Raw genomic sequence first — 19,393 nt, 5'->3', positions numbered from 1 at the left:
GTGGCAGTGAGTTTGTTAGGGGGAAAACAGTATGGCTTCCTGGCGGTGGTTTTGGTGCAAACGAGTGCTGTTAACCACTAGCCATCTGTCTCAGTGGTGAACAGCAGAGGGAGATGAGCCAACCCCGGGTCCTTTTAAGGAATCCTTTGCTGAGTTAAAAACTGTATCAAAGTCTCTGCGCCTCACCCCAAGCTATTCGCCAGCCCCCCCCCGACACTATTCCTTACAACCTCAGCTCCGCTTTCTGTCTCCATATTCCTTTACCTGGCTCTTATCAGCTCATGAGTACTTGGTGGCAGAAGTCTCTTAACTGATCTTCCCGGCTCCAGCCTTTGCCTACCTCCAGTCTCTGCTCTCAACATCAGAGTTATCTTTTGAAACACAGGTGTGATCGAATCACTCCCTGGATTAAAATCACTTAATGGCTCCCTATTAATTACAAGATAAAGTGCAAATTCCCTAGCCTGGCATACAGTGTCCTTCAGTATCTGGACCTAATGACCTTTCCAGAAAGCGGGGCTTCCTGCTGCTCTGCAGAGCCCCCTGGACTGTTCCTTTTGTTCTGGATGGGGCTCAGTGGTCCTTGGATCACTTCCCTCCTTTGCTTACCCCTCTCTCACATCTGAGCCCCTCAGCCCTGCTCAGTGGACTTAATCACTTACTTGTGACATTGTGTGCGCACTGCCTATCTCTCTCTCTCTCTTGCAGTGCTAGAAACTCATTGAAGCCTAGCTTCCCCCCACCCCCATTGGGCACTGTTCTAGGGAACACTTTCGCCCACTCTTCCCAACACACACATACACACACACACACACAGAGAGAGAGAGAGAGACAGATCCTGGTGAAAAAATGTTTGGGACATGGAAAAGGAAATAAAAATAAAAGACAACGTTAGCATCTTTAATCATTTCTATAGCAAAACTATAAATGCCCTTTACAGTTTTTAGTTCACAGTGTTATTTGATGTGTGGCCCAGGTACAACTTGGTAATATGTTTGGGTGATACATGGCATAGTGTCCCTGACAGTGAGTGCCGTGAAGGTCTTAAATGGCTCTTCGTTGCGTAAGTTCATTTAGCAAGCGTTTATTGAACACCTCACCTATAAGCTGGCACTGTATTATGCGATGGGAATTCCAAGATGAAATAGACGGCGTGACTGTTCTTAAGAGCTAAGGATAATTAAAACAATACTAAAATAATATTGATGTCTGTTTTCTACATATAATCTATGTGCCATGCATCACAAATGCATGGATTATCCTGTCCAGTTCTCAAAATAACCTGGGGCGGGAGGTGTTGCGATACCCATTTTTCACATGTGAGAACCCCAGTGACTTCCCCAATGTCTAGTCTGTAGGTGGCAGAGTAGCACTGGAGCGTAGATCACAGTTCAGTGGCAGGAACGACCCTATGAACAAATGATCGCGGGGAAATCGGTAATGAGTGCTGAGACTGAGGGGAGCATAACGTGTGAGAAACCTTAAGTCACAAACCGAGGAAGGGGATGACCTGGAGCTGAGTTCTACAGGACAGATAGGAATCCCACCCAACCCCATTTTTGCTTCCTTTTGTTTTTCTGCCCTGTCTTTTTAAAAGATTGGGGAGCCCTGGTTGCCTCCGGGGTTGTTCCTTGAGCTGCTAACTGCAAGGTCAACAGATGGAAGAAAGAGGAGGCTTTCTACTCCCATTCAGAGTTCCAGTCCTAAAACCCACAGGGATCCTGCTAGCCTGCCCTAAAGGTAGCTGTGAGTCAGACTCACCTCAATGGCAGTGAGTTTGATTTTTGGTGTTAAAAGATTGAGACCTTGATAGCACAGTAGTTTAGTCATTGGACTTCTAATGACCAGGCTGGTGGTTTACACCCACTAGCTGCTGCTCCAGGGAGGAAAGATGAGGCTGTCTGCTCCCATAAACATTTACAGACTTGGAAACCACCTGTAGGTCAGAGTCAAGGTTTTTGTTTGTTTGTTTGGGGGGCATGCCTATATATGATATTAGTAATATATGAGTTGGGTTTGATGACAAGAAATAAAAGAAATTCATGTCAATGGCAAACTAGTGTCCACCAATTGTTGATTTGGTTTCTACCTTCAGGAGTATGTTTTACCTACCATTATCTGTTCTTGTCAACACAGAATGACAAAATAAAGCAAACATTGTTAATAAATGTTGTGCACTTCCTTTACTCCAATGTCAAGAGAAGGAGGGGGAGGTATCCCCGTCATGCTACGGTACACACTGTTGAAGGAAGGTTAGGTCTCTAGCGCCTCAAGCGTCGTAGACACACCCAGGAACTCATTAGTAAGCAGGAACAGTCTCCACACTGGTAGCTGTCCCCAAGCGCTTGCTCTTAGGAATAAGGGAAGGAATTATCTGTACGAGTGCCAGCCCGGCTGGGAGAGGAGCGGTAGAGGACATACCCAGACCTAACAGGCCGAGATTGTGTAGCAAGGGGCCAGCCAGCCCTACACACTTGTCAGGAACTCATGGGCCCTCCCTGTACTGACACTTAGGATAAAGAAAACCAGCTTGCCAGCCAGCCTTGCAGAAATGGCTTTTGTTTCATTTCATTTCACTTTAATTTGGCATTTAAAGAGAAATCCAATTATATAGGAAACTCACTTTCATGGCATGCTATGTTCCCCAGGCATGCTGGGTATCTGAGCTGTTGACTATTTAGGGGTTCCCGATCAAGAATGATGGGTCATATTATCAGCCTGATAGACATAACCTTTATGTCCTTAGGACCTGGAGATGTCTCTGTGAACTATGACCCTGCATATTCGAATCGAGAGTCCCTGCACAGTGCAAACGGGGACAGGTCAAGGTTACCAGAGGCCTGGGAAGAGAGACCAGGTGATCGAGTTCTAAAAAAGCAGCCATTCAAGTCCATCTCTCCAGCCCTACAGTTCTCACACACTAATTTCCCTTGAGCCTAGTCTGACTCATGAAGGACCCCCATAGGACAGGATGGAGCTGCCCCTCTGAGTTTCCAAGACTGTAACTCTTCCCCTGAGTAGAAAGCCTCACCTTTCTCCCGAGGAGCAGCTGGTGGTTTGGAACTGTTGACCTTGTGGGTAGCTGCTCAACACTTAACCACTCTGCCACCAGGGCTCCTCTGATGCATGTGAAGCTGCCCTGAGTCGGTGTGAATTCTGTTGCAACTGGTCTCTTTAATGGAAGCAATACCTGGATACCAAGTCTTGTTTTTAATGTTCCAGATAGAACTCAATTTTAAATGTCCTATCCTCTGCCGTTCGCCATGTATTTTTCATACTTAAGGTTTTGTTTTGTAATATAAATATACTTGAAGATGATTTCATTTACTTCGTGCTTTTTTAGTTAGAATGAAAAGAATACTAACTACCCTCTGAAATGGCAAACGTTCCAGAGGATCATGGAAGATCATAGGAAGGTACCGGTAGTAAAGACGGAGGCCGTGTAGATTGTGAGCATGCTGATAGAGAAGGCGAGACACCTGGGCTGCTGTTTGTTGCCATCGAGCTGGCTCCAGTTCATGCTGGCTTGGTGCATAACACAAAAGCTGCTGGGTTCTCTGACATCTTCATGACCGTCACTGTGTTGGGCCAGGTTCTCTTGAGAAGCAAAGCCCAGGAAGCACACACACGTACGTGTGCACATACATAGGGGCTTCAAAAATTTTTTCGAAAAAATGGAATTAAAATTCATGGAATTTCCCAAAAACCGATTTGAAGCTTCTGTGTGTGGGTGGGTGTGTGTTATATAGAAAGAGCCGTTTATGTCAACAAAATGATTCATGTGGTTGTAGAGACAGCCAAATACCCGATCAGATCAGCTGTCAGACTGGAGGCCTCGTCTGATGCGAGTGGTTACAGGAGCGGATTACTCGCAATCAGCAGTTGGATGACAGGCTGTTTGCTTACAGAACTGGAAGGTCAGGTGACTGATGGCTAGCTCAAGTCCCAACAACTAGAGTCAGATGAGGACGACGTGGATGCAGGATCCAGGGCACGGCAGAGCCTTCCCAGAGCACTCGGATATGGAGAGGCGTCAGAAAGTTCGTGAACAAATGGGAGTGAAAGATAATGGCATTTTTTCCACGAAGCTTTTTGGATACCCCTAAGGAACACTCCTTTATCAGAGTAAGGGCAGGACATGGGAGACTGACTCTATACACCCCACACTAACCCTGCCTCACTAACAGAGGGGTCATGGTTTACAACACAAAACGGTAGGTCATCACATAATGTCACAAACTGGAGGACACCCCCCAAATCCTGGGACTCACGGCCGGTCGAAGCTGACACCGGTAACATTAAGTAGGACAGTTTGTTAGAACCCGTTGTTGTGGCCATTGTGTCCACTACCATTGTGTCCTGCACACCTTGTGGCTTCTCTTTACTTTCTCTGACCCTTTGCGTTCCCCAACGGGATGCCCCTTTCTAGCTCTTGATCTTGTCTGATGACCTGCCCAAGCTAAATGAGCTCTGTTAGTCCGGGCTGACTAGAGAAACAAATCCAGGGACAGTCATATATGTATAAGAAAGAGCTTTAGATAAAAAAAGCATTGTAGACCCCAGCCCAGTCTAGATCAAGTCCATAATTCCAGTACTAGCCCATATGCCCAATACCAGTCCGTAGACTCCTCTTTAGATCACGCAGCCCATGCAGTGATGCCGGATGCAGGAAGATCACAGGCTGGTGGGTGAAAAATCTGGATATGGTGGAGGTGGAAGCATCTCAGTGCTCATGCAGATCTCCACGTGGCTCCTCCAGTTCTCTGAGTGTCTCAACAACACGAAAGAGAAGGCAGAGAGAGTGCGACTGGCCTCCAGTGAACTATTTATCAAATGAAGTAATTGAGCTGCGACCCCATTGGCAGGCTAAACAACCCTTCACTCTCAATACCCTCAAGTTGATAGGAGATTATGTAACTACCACATGAGCCAAATGCTTCTGAGGAGCGTTTAGTTTAAGTAATACTGTCACCTACATTTCCTCACTAGCTCCTCCTCATGAATACTCTAGGAGAGATGACACTCATTTTAAAATATAGAAACGTGTTCGAGGCTTCAGAGAGTCTCCCCAGCCTCACCCCCAGTAAACTGGTGGCATCAGCAACACAACCCTGAGCCTCAAAGTCTTGGGTCTTCACAGTCCCCTGGCCGCCCTCTCACTGGTGAACAAGGAGGCCCAGGCAATGCCCTCATCTCAGTGTGGCAAATAAGTGATAACCCACCCTTGGATGGGGCTAATCAAGTTATTTTTATAGCGACTGTGCAGACCTAGCCAACAGAAGCTTTGCACCGAGGGATCAGCAAGCAAGAGAGAAGAATGTGGACTCGTCCTTGGCCGCCAACTTCTCTCCATCTCAATCCCTTTGTCAAACTGTGGCTTAAGGGAGCCTGCTGACTCTACGGTGTTTCTGCCCACTGCCCACTCTCGCCTAGGACCAGCAACTCGAGGCCAGAGGTTTAAAAAACACTGCTCGCTTTATGACAGACAGGTGATAGAGTGAATAACTCGTCAACAGGGGCCTTAGTCACGGAACCCAATTTCCAGCTAAGAAATGGTCCTTTCATAGAATAGCCCAAAGCCACTTGGCTTCCTGGTAGGAAATGGGAGTAAGCTGGATGTTGCAGTATTATTCGGCATGATGATTATCATGGGTTTACAGCTGTTTCTTGAACTAACCATATTACACACACTCTGAATACTCTCCAGACTAAGAATGTGAAACATCTATCGCCCCTCTGTTTCCAAGCCCCATTTCTGGTTCTGTTGTAATGTCGGTTCAAGTTGACATTCACTCTGAGTCCTTAGCTGATGTGTTCCGACTGATAGCCTGACTTGCTTGTCCTGCCAGCTATAAGCTTTACATTTGGAAGATTTTCAGTGGCTCTTGTTGGCAGGAAAAACGGACGAGGAAATACAGAGAGACTGCTATCACGGCCAAATTTTAATCACATAGGCTGTCAGAACTAATGAATGCCCTTGAAGCAGGTACTGTACGCGCCTGAAGTTGGGAGGGGAGCCGCCTTGCGGTTCGGGCTCACCCGGCAGAACGCAGGCATCTCCCCTCTAAGTATGAACTCCGGTGTGGAGGGTGTGGTTCTGGAGCCAATTGAATCAGTTTTACATATTAAGGCTTGTTGACAACAGATTGTTCAGCTTCAAAGTCTACTTTATTTTTGAACCTAGAAAGGCGATTCAATAGATTCATTAGTTAGTATCTATTCTCTTAGGATCATGAACTTGATATCCTTTCCACTACCTTGTTACTATAGTAAATTGTTAATATACGTATCCTTCAAACAATAGTATAAAATCTATATGTATATCCTATAACCAACAGTATGAATGTGAAAAACAAGCGTTGCTGTGAGGTGGTAAGTATTGGACTGCTAGCCTACTAGGTCAGAGGTTCAAGCTCACCAGCTACTGCAGGATTGCAAGACTAGCCTGTCTGTTTCCTTAAAGATTTCCAGCCTGGAAAATCTTTATAAGGTCACCTTAAGTCTGTCTCTTGCATCCAGAATGTAGAGAATAGCAGTTAATTCTCCTGCCTCCTCTATGTATAGAAATTACTGTTACATATTATAACTTTGTGATTTAAATATCCTAGACAGATTACATTACAAAAAAACAGCTTTTACTGAGTTTAACCAATAAGTGGCCTAAGTTTGTTATCATGCTACCTCTAATCAATGGGGAAATGATGTTAAATTAGTTACTTATAAGCAAGATATTTAACAAAATGTTCAAATGCGCATGTGTCATTCTCATTGAATCTTGAAATTGGGGTGCTGAAGAACTCTCACTTAAGGCAATTTTTGAAGGAGCAGCTCGTAAGGGCAAGCATTCTAAACAATGCCATGCAAAAGGAAAAAAATAATCAAGCCACGGAATCTTTGGTGCCCTTAGAGCCTAAGGGAATTGGGAAGTGTTCACTAAATCTGTGGGGCTCTAGTGGGATCTGTCATTCTTGGAGCTTTGTCATCCTAATTATTTCTTCTCACTTAATTGACACAAAGGCAACATGATTTGTTCTTAGAGAGTGATTTTGGCTACTAGGGTCCCTTCTGGGACAAGAAAGAAGTACAGTTCCCTTGAATCTTTATATTACCAGTAGAGCGAGCACCTCTATCATCCTTTGTGGTTTTCAAATCGTGTGATATGTATTTTGAGTTTTAATCATGTCAACCTTTTGTTACAGTTGCGAATAGGTTGTGGTTTGGGAAATGGGGACGGTTTTATAAGCGAATTAGTCAGTTCCCATTATCCTAGGCTTCATCTAGCTTCAAGGGGCCCTGTTGACACAGTGAGTTACATATTGGGCTGTTAACCACAAGGTCAGCAGTTCAAAACCACCATGAGAGAAAGTTGGGACTGTCTACTCTCGTAAAGATTTATAGTTTCAGAAACCCACAGGAGCAGTTCTGCTGCCTCGAGGTCCCTAGGAGGAGAAATGACTCCATGGCGGTGAGTGAGGCATCTAGCTTCAGGGCCCATGGCCCCCACCTGCTGTAAGTTGCTAGCTAAGCAGTTAATCTCTTTAGGAAGTGGATTTGTTTTTCTCAGTAGCTCACGCTCATGTGTGGCAGAGTTTTGCACCACCAGTTTCCACGCTGTAAAACATCATGAAACATGTCCCAGGGACCGTCTTACCATATTGTCAGTTGATTAGCAAAATGATTGCTAGAGAAGATCAACAGTTGGCTGGCTGCAGCACAGCTCCATTATGTTTGAAAGAAAGTTCATATATTTTGAAATGCTGGGACACCACCCAGCTTTGCATCGCTACTGAAGCAGCTCAATCCAAAGCTGTTCCTTTATTCTTCTCCCGCCATCAGCGAAGCGCCGCAGATTCCAATCCACTGAGAAGAAACCACTTGCTCTGCCTGCACAGTTCTTCTGCAAAGTCCAAGTTGGATCACAACGGTTATTTTTAAATTTATATTTTGTAAGAGCCCCCTTCTCCCAAGGACCTCTAAGCAGACATTAGCAGGCTTAAAACGACTCTTCCACAAGGTGACTGTGCCCATCTCACAGGTAGAGAAAATGGTGGTTTGTCTACTTTGGTTTTCTTTATTTCTCTCTCTCTGCCCCGCCCTCTCTTTCTCCCCCCCCCCCCCCCACCGCCCGCCTTCTCTCTCTCAGTGAAACCTGCGCACTGGAGGGAGATTTTCTTCAGGGTTAGCTTGTCTTCTGTCCCCCCAAAAAAGATGCTGTCTCTTTGATGAGCAGGAAGACCATGCAATCTGGGTAGTTTGAAAAGGAGTCTGCATTTGTTTCCTCCTTTCTGTGCGAAGAGCAAAACGATCCACTGGTCACTCGCTATTATCTTGTATGGTTTATTTTTACATTCCTGTTTCTCTTACCTCTCTGCGCTTCTTTGATAAGTGAATTTTAATGGAAAAGCTAATTCAGATCTTCAGGTTTGGTTGGATAAGTATCACTCCCTCACACATTCTATACGGGGGATTGCACCTCTCTGTTTAATGGGATCAGACTGCTCAGACCTTAATCCACATAATTATGTGGTCCTTGCTGTGCTCGGGCTGTGATTAGGGTCCTGTCGGGCCCGGTGTCTTTTCGAGGAAGCAGCTAACGTGATGGTAGAAATCGAAATTGCACTGGCAGCATAACAACTTTCTTTTGTCCTCATCTTCCCGGAACGTAGTTTTCGTACATCTAATCAATGTTTGCTTTCACAAAAGGAAATCCTCATCCCGTATGTAAATATAACTTGGACCGAGCCTGACCTCCATCCTTTAGCCTTAATGTTGCAAATCAATGGCCACCTGGTAAGAATCGTGTCATGCCCATTCGTCTTCAAAGTTAAGACTCCGGGTCACCTTTGGAGCAGGAGGTAAGGGATTATTCTCTCGGAAGAGATCAGCAGAACCCGCAACCGTGTCTTCTTGCCATTGAGAGAGGGGAAGGATAAAGAAATGTGCCCTGGTGGGGCAGTGGTTTGGAGCTGGACTGCAGTCCTGCATGGTCACCAGTTCTGAAGCGGGTGCAGGGCTGCTGGGAGAAAGATTAGGCTTTCTACTCCCGCCAACAGTTCAGTCTCCGAGCCCCCAGGGCTCAGTACGAGCGAGTCAGCACTGACTGGATGGCAGTGAGCTTGGTTTGGTTGGTTTTAAGGATGGAGAATTTCTGGAGCTAAGAAAGGGCTTCACCTACTTCTTCAGTTGAGAGTAGAATTATTAAGGAAGAGAAAAAACACATTCTCTGGGTACATGTTGCTGGTCCATCAGAAACCTGGTCGGGGGCGACTCTGACGGAGACATCTCGCTGTGCTAGCTCAGAGCTGGGCTTCCCAGAGGATCTTCAGGACGGAAGGGCTGGTGGGAGAAAGCTGGACTCTGGGCTGAGTGTACTGTGGGCACCACCTTCGGAGGCCTCAATATTCTTGGCTGTGCTCCCTTCATGTGCATTTTGGAGTTAAAGGTGAAATTCCATCTTTAACCCCCTTGTGGTCGCCTGAGCAGTGATTAATGAACTGGATGTGATTTCCTGCAGAGCTTTCAAAGGGTGGGTGAAGGATGGAATTTCAGCCTTTATTTATTTATTTTTCCACCCAGGCCCTTTGCTTAACTAACACGGTTTTCACGAGCCTTGGCTTTTTTGAATGCCATGCAAACAAAGGGAATTTCTTAAACGTGTGCATGGCTTGACACAATAGGGCTTAATTGGTGTCAAGGAGATGTTCAGATGAATGGGGCAATGCCCATTTAGCTGATAAGATGGAAGAGTGGAACCTTGTTATGAGCTGTCATCTCAACATGTATTTAAACTATAGCAAAACTGAAGCATATTTGCCATATAGATCATAATGACTCCAAAGGAGCCATTATACCCTATTATGTAATTACATAATCAAAACATGCATAGTAATCAGCTTTTGGTATTCAATGCTAATCAAACATACCTATAGTATGTGTTTAAGCTAAAATAGAGAGCGTTAATTTGCCATTAGTCAACTAAACAGGAATGTGTATGCAGAATATTCATGAATAACTTAATGTTGTGTCAGATGATATTTTTTTGTTTTGTATTCAGGGGAAATCAACAATTTTAATTGAAGAAAGAACCAGCCCCGAGGAAGATTACTCTTTAACTTGCCGTTCACAAACTTGCCTCACCTTTTGCCAATTTACAAAAGGAGATTAGATGAAATTAAATTATATATCCATATATATGTATACATACATACATACGCACACATGTTTATTTCTCTATTGTCTCCTTCCAGAAGCTCAAGTGACATAACGCTTAATTAACTACATTACAGGAGGGTCTGATGGAATTCCGACCATCTCCATGCAATGGGACACACAGTTACAAATACTACATGTAAAACCAACCTTTAAAAACAAAACAAACAAAAAAACCCGAAGCCTTTTTGTAATGAGAAACAAATCAATAAGTGTTATTTAGAAATAACTCAGAATAGAAATAGCTTGATGCCTCAGTCAGGAAATTAGCCTTTATCTTGCTCGGTCGCTCACTTCCCATGTTGTTGGAAGCCTGTCCCTTGCTCAGTTTCTCTATCAGTGAAATGGGACGCTTGATATAATGGTTTCTCTCAGTCCATCCAATCTTGGCTTCCATAAAGGATCTATGCAGAAGGAAGGGGCCGCAGAGGAAATGTTTTGCTCACACACTCTTGCCTGCTCACTTTTGTTGTGGAACATTTCTTCTTCTTCTTTGTAAATCTCTGAGCTGCTGATCTCAGAGACTCACCAGGTAGCCAGTCCTCAGCGCAGTCAGCACACTCCACTTCCCCTTTGGAGAAAGCAAAGCATGGGTGAGATCCAAAAGGTTGAGAGAGGCCCTGTCAACAGCAAACAGAGAGAAGGCGTTTCACTTTAAATAGACGTCCCGGTATTCACAGAGCTTGACTTATTGCCTCTCTTGGATAGAACAGAATCGATTGGTGATGCTGAACCCTCCCCATTAACCTTAATGCAAGGTTGATGGACCCATCTTTTTGGACACCGCTTCTCATGCTCACTGCGTCTAGTTTGCACACTGGATGACTGAAAATGTGACCATAATGTTTTAATGGGACTAAATTCTCTCATCAAAAGCTCTCGTGGCTTGAACTTCAAATAATTTATTTTCAAATTACTTTTACTGTAATTCTTATTAATTCAAATAGGTTTCTGATTTGATATAAAACTCTGTAAATGCAGGGAACAGTTTAATGAATTGAAAAGATAGGATTGAGTCTTTTAAAGGAAATGTACAAAATATGCTGACAATAATTGCTTCGATAGAAATCAAATCTTAATAGCTTTGTTAATGATTTGTAGTGAACACTTTGTTTACGTCGACTTGGGGGACGGCTGCTGGTAGAAAGATTTTTCCCTGTGGGTTTCAACAGAATCTTAATTTTTTTCCTCCCCTGAAACCTATTCGACTCTGTGCTAACTCTCAGAATGCTGAGCCGGACTCGTGCTGTTGGTGCTGGTGATGGTTTCTGTAGGGAAGGGTGGTGGTGGTATGTGATCTGCAGTCAATTCTGCCTCCAGATTGCCCTGTCTGACCCAGTAGAACTGTCCCACGGGGTTTCCTAAGCTGGAAGCCGAGGGGGGCCAACAGCCAGGCATTTCTCCTGCGGAGCTGCTGGTCAGCTGTGGACCTGCTTCTGCGCGCTTCGCCACTGCCAGGCTCCTTTGGATAGAAGTTGTTGTTTTTGTTAGTGCCTTTGGGTTGATTTTTGATTCATCGTGTGCCCAGGTGACAGAACGGGACTGCCCCCCCCCCCCAAACCCCAACAGGGTTGTCTAGCCTCGAATCTTTCTAGGAGCTGGCTGGTCACTAGATCTTTCCTCCTGGGGGCTGGCAGATGGGTGAACTACAAGCGTTCCAATTCCTCATCCAGGTTTCACCATTTGACAGCTTCAAGCCAGAGAGGGCTCACACACCAATACCAAATAAGGTTTCTAAAAACACCCCCGCCTGGCCCCCCACTTTTTTTTTTTTTTGCTGCTTTGAGAAGTCCAAACTTAGTTACCTCCTGAATGGCAAGAGTTACCATAAATCAAAAGCCTTTAATTTGTGAGAAATTTCAAGAACTATTTTTAAAAGTCAGACAACAAACCTCTTGCGTGTTGAATGCGAGCGCCACCTCTTGCCTCTGTGGAGCAGCTGAGAGGTTTAGAACTGCCTACCTTTGGGGTCGCAGCTGGGCGCATAACCACCGTGACACCAGGGCTCCCTTCCAGAACAGTCGTCGCTTTTTGAAAAAGTAATGGCACGTGGGTTGACCTTTGATTGATTTCTGTTTAAACACTTTGGTTGGGGCTGGGTTGGGTTTTTCACTTTGCCCGCCTGTGGAGGTGTCATGGTCGGCCCAGCCCTCCATTGAGCTGATGGGAAAGAGCCAACAAGCCAAAAGACGTTTCACTAATAGGAATTTTCTACTGCAGGACTAGGTCAGGGGCCTTTATTTGCTCTTTGTCTGGGCAAACTGTCTATCCAGTGCAGACTCCTTGGTGTTTCCTCGGGTGTCTGGAAGAGTTTACTTAATGGCCCAAGTATCCACCAAATTCCGTTTTAACTATGACTCACCCTTTTCTTGAGAGACTCCCATGGTGTCAATGAAGTGCTCTGTTTATTAACATATTAACAGCCAGGCTGCGGGGCCGTGCCTGCCGTGCAGTGGTGAAGACGTTCTCCAGGGGCAAAGTGGGCTGAGAGTCCAAAGGATGAAGCCATAGTAAACAAGGTCGTTCACAGTCAGGACAGGTTCTCTCTCATCTTGAAGTGTGTGCATGCGTTCTGGATAAATTACGGAAATTAAAAACACACACACAACCACAAGTTGCTCCAAGTGGAATAACTCTAGAAAGACAAGTCCATTTTCCCAGGCTGAGCCAGTAGAGCCTTGGCCACAAATCCTGATGTTTGCTGGTAAAAAATGCCACCTGTATGGGCTATAGAATCTGACAGAACTGGGTTCAGCTACGGCTCAGCCACTTAGCTGAATCACATTAGGCAAATTCTCCGTCTGTCTGAGTGTCTGCTGCTCAGTCCTGAGGATGGACTATGGAAAGCCGCAGAGGTCCTAGAGGGAAGGGCAGCTGAAAGCAGCTATCAGGTCCCCTCCTCTGCTCCCTGTGGAGCGATTGTTTTGCATTCCAGGCTCTTGCTTGAAGATGTGCTCCCACACTCCCACCTTTGGGCAACCATATTGTTGAGTGGGGCAGATTCCAGTCTTTACAGTGTAGATGCCACACCGTTGTGCCATTGAGATGGAGTTTATAACAAAATGAGTCATTTAGAAAGAACACTTGTACATGTGTCATTGAATTGACACAATTTATGAAGCAACTGCACCCCAGCCCTATCCCAGTCCATCCCTGAAGTGTCATGAAGTCAGTTCTGACTCATAGGGCTTCTGAGACTGTAAGTCACGATGGAGGCAGAGACAGCCTCCTCGTCCTCCCCAGAGTGGCGGAAGGGTTTGAACCGCTGACCTTGGAGCCAGCAGTCCAGTGTTTTCCCCACGGTGCCACCAGGGCTCCTTATAATGGCCATTACTAGTCATAGAAGTAAATTTGATTTATTGTTTAAAGATAATATGCTTTTTCTCTCTTGGAATGACTGGCCTAGCAACTTCTAGTTTACTACGAAAGACACGCTCATGAGTGAATGGTGCTCTCAGATGCTAGGCCCTTCTTCTCCGAAATGGGAACGTCACAGGGAATATGATGATTGGTACAAGGAAAACCCCAATTTCTTTCCTGTCCTCGAAATTTCACCCATATATTCCAATTAGCAGTCAAAACTGTCCATACATGCCAGACATTGTTCTACCCTTAAAATAAATTACCTGGCAGTTACCGGCCTCATTTAATGGCTACAGGATATTGTACCTATTTGATTTCTCTTGCCCAGAACATGTGCTATTTCTGCCTTGACAGTGTATCTGCTAATTGAGTTGTAGAAAATCCAGGAAGGTTCTTTAAATGGATAATTTAAGAGAGACACTGAGGTCTCCTGTTTGTATCCCTTTCCTGCACATCAAATTGTGTTTTGTTAACAACCTAATTGTTGGATCTATTTCAAGGGGAAATTTATCAAGTCACAGTGCAGCTTTCTGTTTGGAAGAAATATTTGAGGATGTGAGCAAAAATTATTTTTACATAAAGGCTCCAGGCAGTTAAGAATACTGACATACATATCATATTTTCATCGCTGTCATTCACGGTCTTTTTTTGCCTCAAATAAATAGGTCATTATTATTCCACTGCAGCCGTCCTAGGGCTCATCCAAGCATGGGGTTCGGTTGAATCTCACCGCCGTCCAGCTGACCTGTGCAGTTCACTGGTGATTTTTAGAGAGTGACATCCTTGGGCCATTGCTATCAGCCAAGACCTTTGATGTCTTTCAGGGAACTATTTCATTATCACTTATAATTCTGTAGCACTGGTATTGTAACCATGTTAATACGTCGAGGAATTGTCATTTTCTGAGGTGCTGGGTTTTTGGTTGCCTTGGCAACCTAAAAGAATAATCCAGCAATGACAGTGATGCCACCATGGGGCCGAGACGCATGATGTTTGTGCCAGAGCACAGCAAGGACAAAACATTTGCAGATGGCAGGAAAGTTTTGCCCGAATGACTTCCTGAAGAAGGACTCCGTGGGGTCATTGGCCCTACTTCTCACCACTAAATTGCCAGTGTGTCTTACTGTGGTGGCTTGTGTGCTACTGGGATGTCACAGCCTGTGCCGCTCGGGTTTCAAATGCCAGCGCGGTCAGCCTGGCAGGCAGGGCTCGCCTGAGCTTCCTGACTGAAACAGACTAGGACGGTGGGTCTGGGGAGCTGCTCCTAAAAACCCTGGCCAATGGAAACCGCATATAATATCCACAGAAGATCCACTAACATAGAGCTGGAAGATGGGCCCCCCATTTGGGGAAAACCGTCCGCACTTGGCTGCAGGAAAAGCTGTTCTCTCCAAGTAGAGTTCGGCTTTGATGATGTAGACGGAGGCAAGTTTTCGGGACTTTGGCGTGTTGGTATGGCATGACTCAAAAGGAGAAGAAACAGCTCTAAACATCCAGGAGTCATGGGATGTAGAATGTTTGAATCTAGGGAGATTTGGAAATTGTCACATATGAGGTGGGATGCATGAAGATCGCAGTCCTGGGCATTAGAGAGATGAAATGCACTGGTTTGGCCGTTCTGAGCCGGACAGTCATGCAGTGTGCCATGGTGGGAATGAGAACATAAAGAGGGATGCTCTGTGTTGTATGCGTGGGCTAACAGAACGGTCGAGAGCCGCCCTGAGTCACCGTGATCGGCCCCTGTCCCTCTGCCAGCTTAAACCCTGCCAAGATGCCTGGTACTCGCCATTCACGAAGGCCAAAGATGAGCGTTTTTATCATCGTACGCACTCTGAAATCGAACACACATGCCGTCAAGATGCATCGATCAGTGTTGCCGATTGGGAAGCAAAAGTTGGAAATGAAAAAGGGGCGGCAGCCGGGAAACGTGGTCCTGGGATAGAACCGTCGGAGGGGATTGCATGATAGAACTTTCCAGACCAAACGGCTTGTCTCCGCCGTCTTGCTGCTGCTGCGACTGATCCTGCAGTGAGAATAGTTGCCCAGTGTTTATTCATGTCACTGTTCTTAGATGCTTCTGATAGATACTCAGCGAGCCATGGGCTTGTCGGGTCCTAAGCATTGCTATTGCTGGTTTGTTTTAATTTAAAAAATTCATGAAACGCCATGCTGTTTCCCATAGTGGTGGTGCCTTTTACAGGCCCACCAGAAATGTGTGCAAATTTGAATCTGCCCACAGCCTCACCAGCATTTGTTACGTTTTATTTTATTTTTCGCTTTGTTTCATCATTGCCATTTCTACAGAGGGGAGATGGTATCTCACTTTAGTTTTTACTTGCCATTTGAACATATTCGCTGCCTAAACTACAAATCCTGGTCAGCTTCAAAGCCTCCCCTTCATAAATGCGTTACCGTCTTAATGTGAATATCACGTGCTACTCTGAGTAAAGAGCTAAATTGAAAGTGCTTGGCTACAGCCCGCGGAACTACCCGCACGAGACCACAATTGTTTTGCAAGGGGGTGTCAAGCCCTTCCGTAGTTGTGAGAGTAGCCAGGATCTGTAAGCCCTTGGATTGTGTTCACTGGTAACTGATACCTGTCACCAGGAGCAGCCGCCCTCTTGTACTTTTCACAATTGGAAGGTTCTTACATGTGTTTCTAATAAGCTTCCTTTAGACGACAGGTGTCCAAACTTGCGTGACCATTGCAATCACCTGGGGCTCTGGCGTAATGCACCTTGTCAGACTCTCTGGGAGAAAGAGCCCTGCATAGGAGGATGCCACGTGGTGGCTGCAGCAATGGGCTCCTACTTAGAATAGCCGTGAGGATGGTGGATTGGGCTTAGGGTTATTCTGTTGTACCCACTTGACACCATCAAGCAACAGTGGAAGTGCTTGTCTCTAGTGAAGCACGCGGTGTTAGCTCGAATTGATGGCCAGCCGTCCCCACCCCTGCATCAGACAGAAGCTAACCCTTCCACAGCCCCACAGCGCTGTGCCTCTGGCTGGTCCAGTCTACTGGGGGCAAGTCTGATGACTGCAGACAGTGATCGTGTGAACCACCGTGCAGCTTATTTGTATCTTAATTTTCTGATTACATTGGGTGACCCTAAGAAAATACGGATATTGTCTGGTGTTGTTGTTTTGGAGGGGTGGGGAGGGTTGGTACATAGTTTTGTCAGGGGGAGCACCACCACCATGCTTGATTGGCAGGCATTTCCTTCTTCATTTTTGATTCTCAAATCTGGGAATAAACTAGTCCTTTTTCTCTCTCTCTCTCTCTCTCTCTCTCTCTCTCTCTCTCTCTCTCTCTCTCTCTCTCCCCCCCCTCCCTCCCTCCCTCTCCCCTCTCTTTCTCTCTCCCCCCTGGCTTCTAACTTCTGTGTTTGCCCACGAAGGGCAAAATCTGTATCCCCTTGATTTTGTTATTGTTGTTTCTGATCCCTTTGCCCTTATGGTTCCTCTGTAACACTGACCAGCGGCTCTGAGCCTCCACTGCTGGATCAAGCTGGGGAAAATGTACCCTTTCATTCGCTGCAAGCCCCGCGGGCCTGTGTGCTCAATCCCGGGTTAATGCCCCATCAGAGATTTAAGGTCGGGTTTCATTCCGGTTTGCTCCTCAAGTACCAGGAACTTTGGTTTCTCTCTAGCTCTGATAATTCCCTCCTTATCCCTGTAGTTGCCGCTCATCCAATCCTCTGCCAGGGGCTGGTCTGTTTGTAGGTGGATTTGGCTTACAGCCATCTTAGACGCCCCCTTCTCTCACTTCCTCGCTGGGTCCTGCCAAAAAAGGATCCTTCAGCAGAAATACGATAGCAGGTGGAAATCCTTCATCTAGTCTAATTGCATCTCTTGTTTATACTGCCTCTCGCTCTTTTTTTTTTTTTAACCTCTTCTCAGCGTAGGATTTATCTTTGACCTTTGTGTCTTAGTGTAGCAAAATTTCCTTAAGGGGAGTGAAGGAGCCACTGTGACTTGCAGAATAACAACTGCTTGGGAGAGTCTCTTGAGCATTAGGACAGTGATGACCCCTGGTGACCCCGTGGGCTAAGCTTGGACGGCTAACGGAAAGGTCTATGGTTTGGAACCGCCAGCCACGCTGCCAGAGGAAGACGAGGCAAAACAATGGACAGCCCTGTGAGCACTACTCTCCCCTTGATGGTCACGAGGAGTTGGCATCCACTGGATGGCAGTGGGAGTGACTTTTCTCTCTCTCTCTCTCTCTCTCTCTCTCTCTCTCTCTCTCTCTCTCTCTCTCTCTCTCTCTCTCTCTCTCTTTTTAAGGGGCAGGGAGCTTTTGTTCTTGTTTCCCACACGAGTTCTGATACCTAATCTGTGTTTGCATTCTTGTTGGGAGCTGTTGCGTCTACAGCCGCCTCCCGCCCTCCCCAGGTGCACTGTGCGGAACTGCACCTCATGTTTTCTCGGGCGCTGTCCTACCAGAAGCAGGTCACCAGCCTGCCTGCCTTCCACTAGACCCCTGACTGGGTTCCAGTGGAGGTCAAGCTCAAATGTTGTCTGTGCCCCTCTGGGAACTCTGTGACACACCAGAGCTGCTTAATAAAGGTTTGGACTTGACATCTAGTGAAGCAGTTCTGACGGCAGCTCCCCTTTATTCCACAGTGCTATGCTTAGCGTTTGTAATCTCCAATGCCCCCACCAGCTCCACGAGATCCCTTCAATTGCTGTCCCCATTCTCCAGGTGGGAAACCAGCTCTGGGAGATTTGTTGACCTGAGATGACATAACCAGGAAGAGAGCTTTCTTCTTTGTTCTTCCTGGCTGGCCATTCCACCGATTGCCTCTTGCACGCATTTTGTTCTTTAAACGGGACTGAGATATCAGTATTCACCCTGAATGCGAGCTGCTCAGAGTAGGACACTGACATGTTCTTTAGGCTCCCTTCGATGCCACATGCATCGTCAGGCGGCCTCACCTCTTGCATCTGAACTGAGCGCTCCTCTCCTCCTGCCTGTACTGTGGGTCATTGAGGACACGGAGGAGGCTGCCTGCCAGCTGCTGTCTCAAATCTTCGAGGCACCAAGCTGGAGCCACTCTGAGGATGAGCCCTGTTCAGTGGCCCTGAAGCCTTGACCTCCTGAAGCGTGTGAAAGAGCGCCTCTAAGTCTAACTGGTTGAGGGCGGTGGTGTCTCTGGCCCAGGGTTGCCTGGGTCTTTGGGAGACTCACCAAGGTGAGGTTTGTGAGAACCAAGTAACAAGCTCTACATCGCGAGACTTTTGTTAAAATCCCAAGCAGTGATAGTCAGTTCTCCGCTCCTGACCTCACAGGGCAACACTCACCTGCCCCTGCATTGGGCATGTGAGCATCCCCTGGTGGCGAGGTGGGGGATGGAGGACGATGCTCAGCTCCTCCAGTAAGTGGGCCCTGGAGTTTTCTGGGAGGTGACCAAGCTTTGTAGTTCAAGGGCAGATGGGCTGAGATTGCTTGTTGGCTCCATCTTTGAGAACATGAGCACCTCATAAAAGCTCAGTCTTTCCCATGCCTCCCCAGTGGGTAAGCACCCAGCTGCTAACCAAAATGTCTATAGTTCGAACCGACCAGCCTCTAGGAAACCCGTAGGGAGGAAGCGGTTTCACTGTGTCCCACGGGCTTCCGGGGGGTTGGAAGTGACTCAGCAGCACACCATAGCTGCACCACTTATTCAAACATGACTTACTACTAGAGGCTGGCACCTGGGCATTAAACTTTTGTGAACATGCCCTTTCCCCGCTGTGCTGTGTCTGATTCCTAAAGCCACCTCAGATGATCAAACTCACGATGTGGATTGTGGAGACAGAGGTATTAGAACCACGCTAAGGA

General features: G+C 46.4%; 1 protein-coding gene across 2 annotated transcripts in view; it reads left to right on the top strand.

Annotated features, from left to right (window-relative positions):
- Positions 1 to 19,393, top strand: part of CADM1 (cell adhesion molecule 1) — a 394,998-nt gene that overhangs the window by 305,108 nt on the left and 70,497 nt on the right. The gene's annotated exons all lie outside the window — the stretch shown is intronic.

The sequence above is a fragment of the Tenrec ecaudatus genome, chromosome 4 (genome assembly GCF_050624435.1).
Source record: "Tenrec ecaudatus isolate mTenEca1 chromosome 4, mTenEca1.hap1, whole genome shotgun sequence".
Classification (NCBI taxonomy): domain Eukaryota; kingdom Metazoa; phylum Chordata; class Mammalia; order Afrosoricida; family Tenrecidae; genus Tenrec; species Tenrec ecaudatus.
This window is presented reverse-complemented; position numbering and strand designations above follow the sequence as displayed.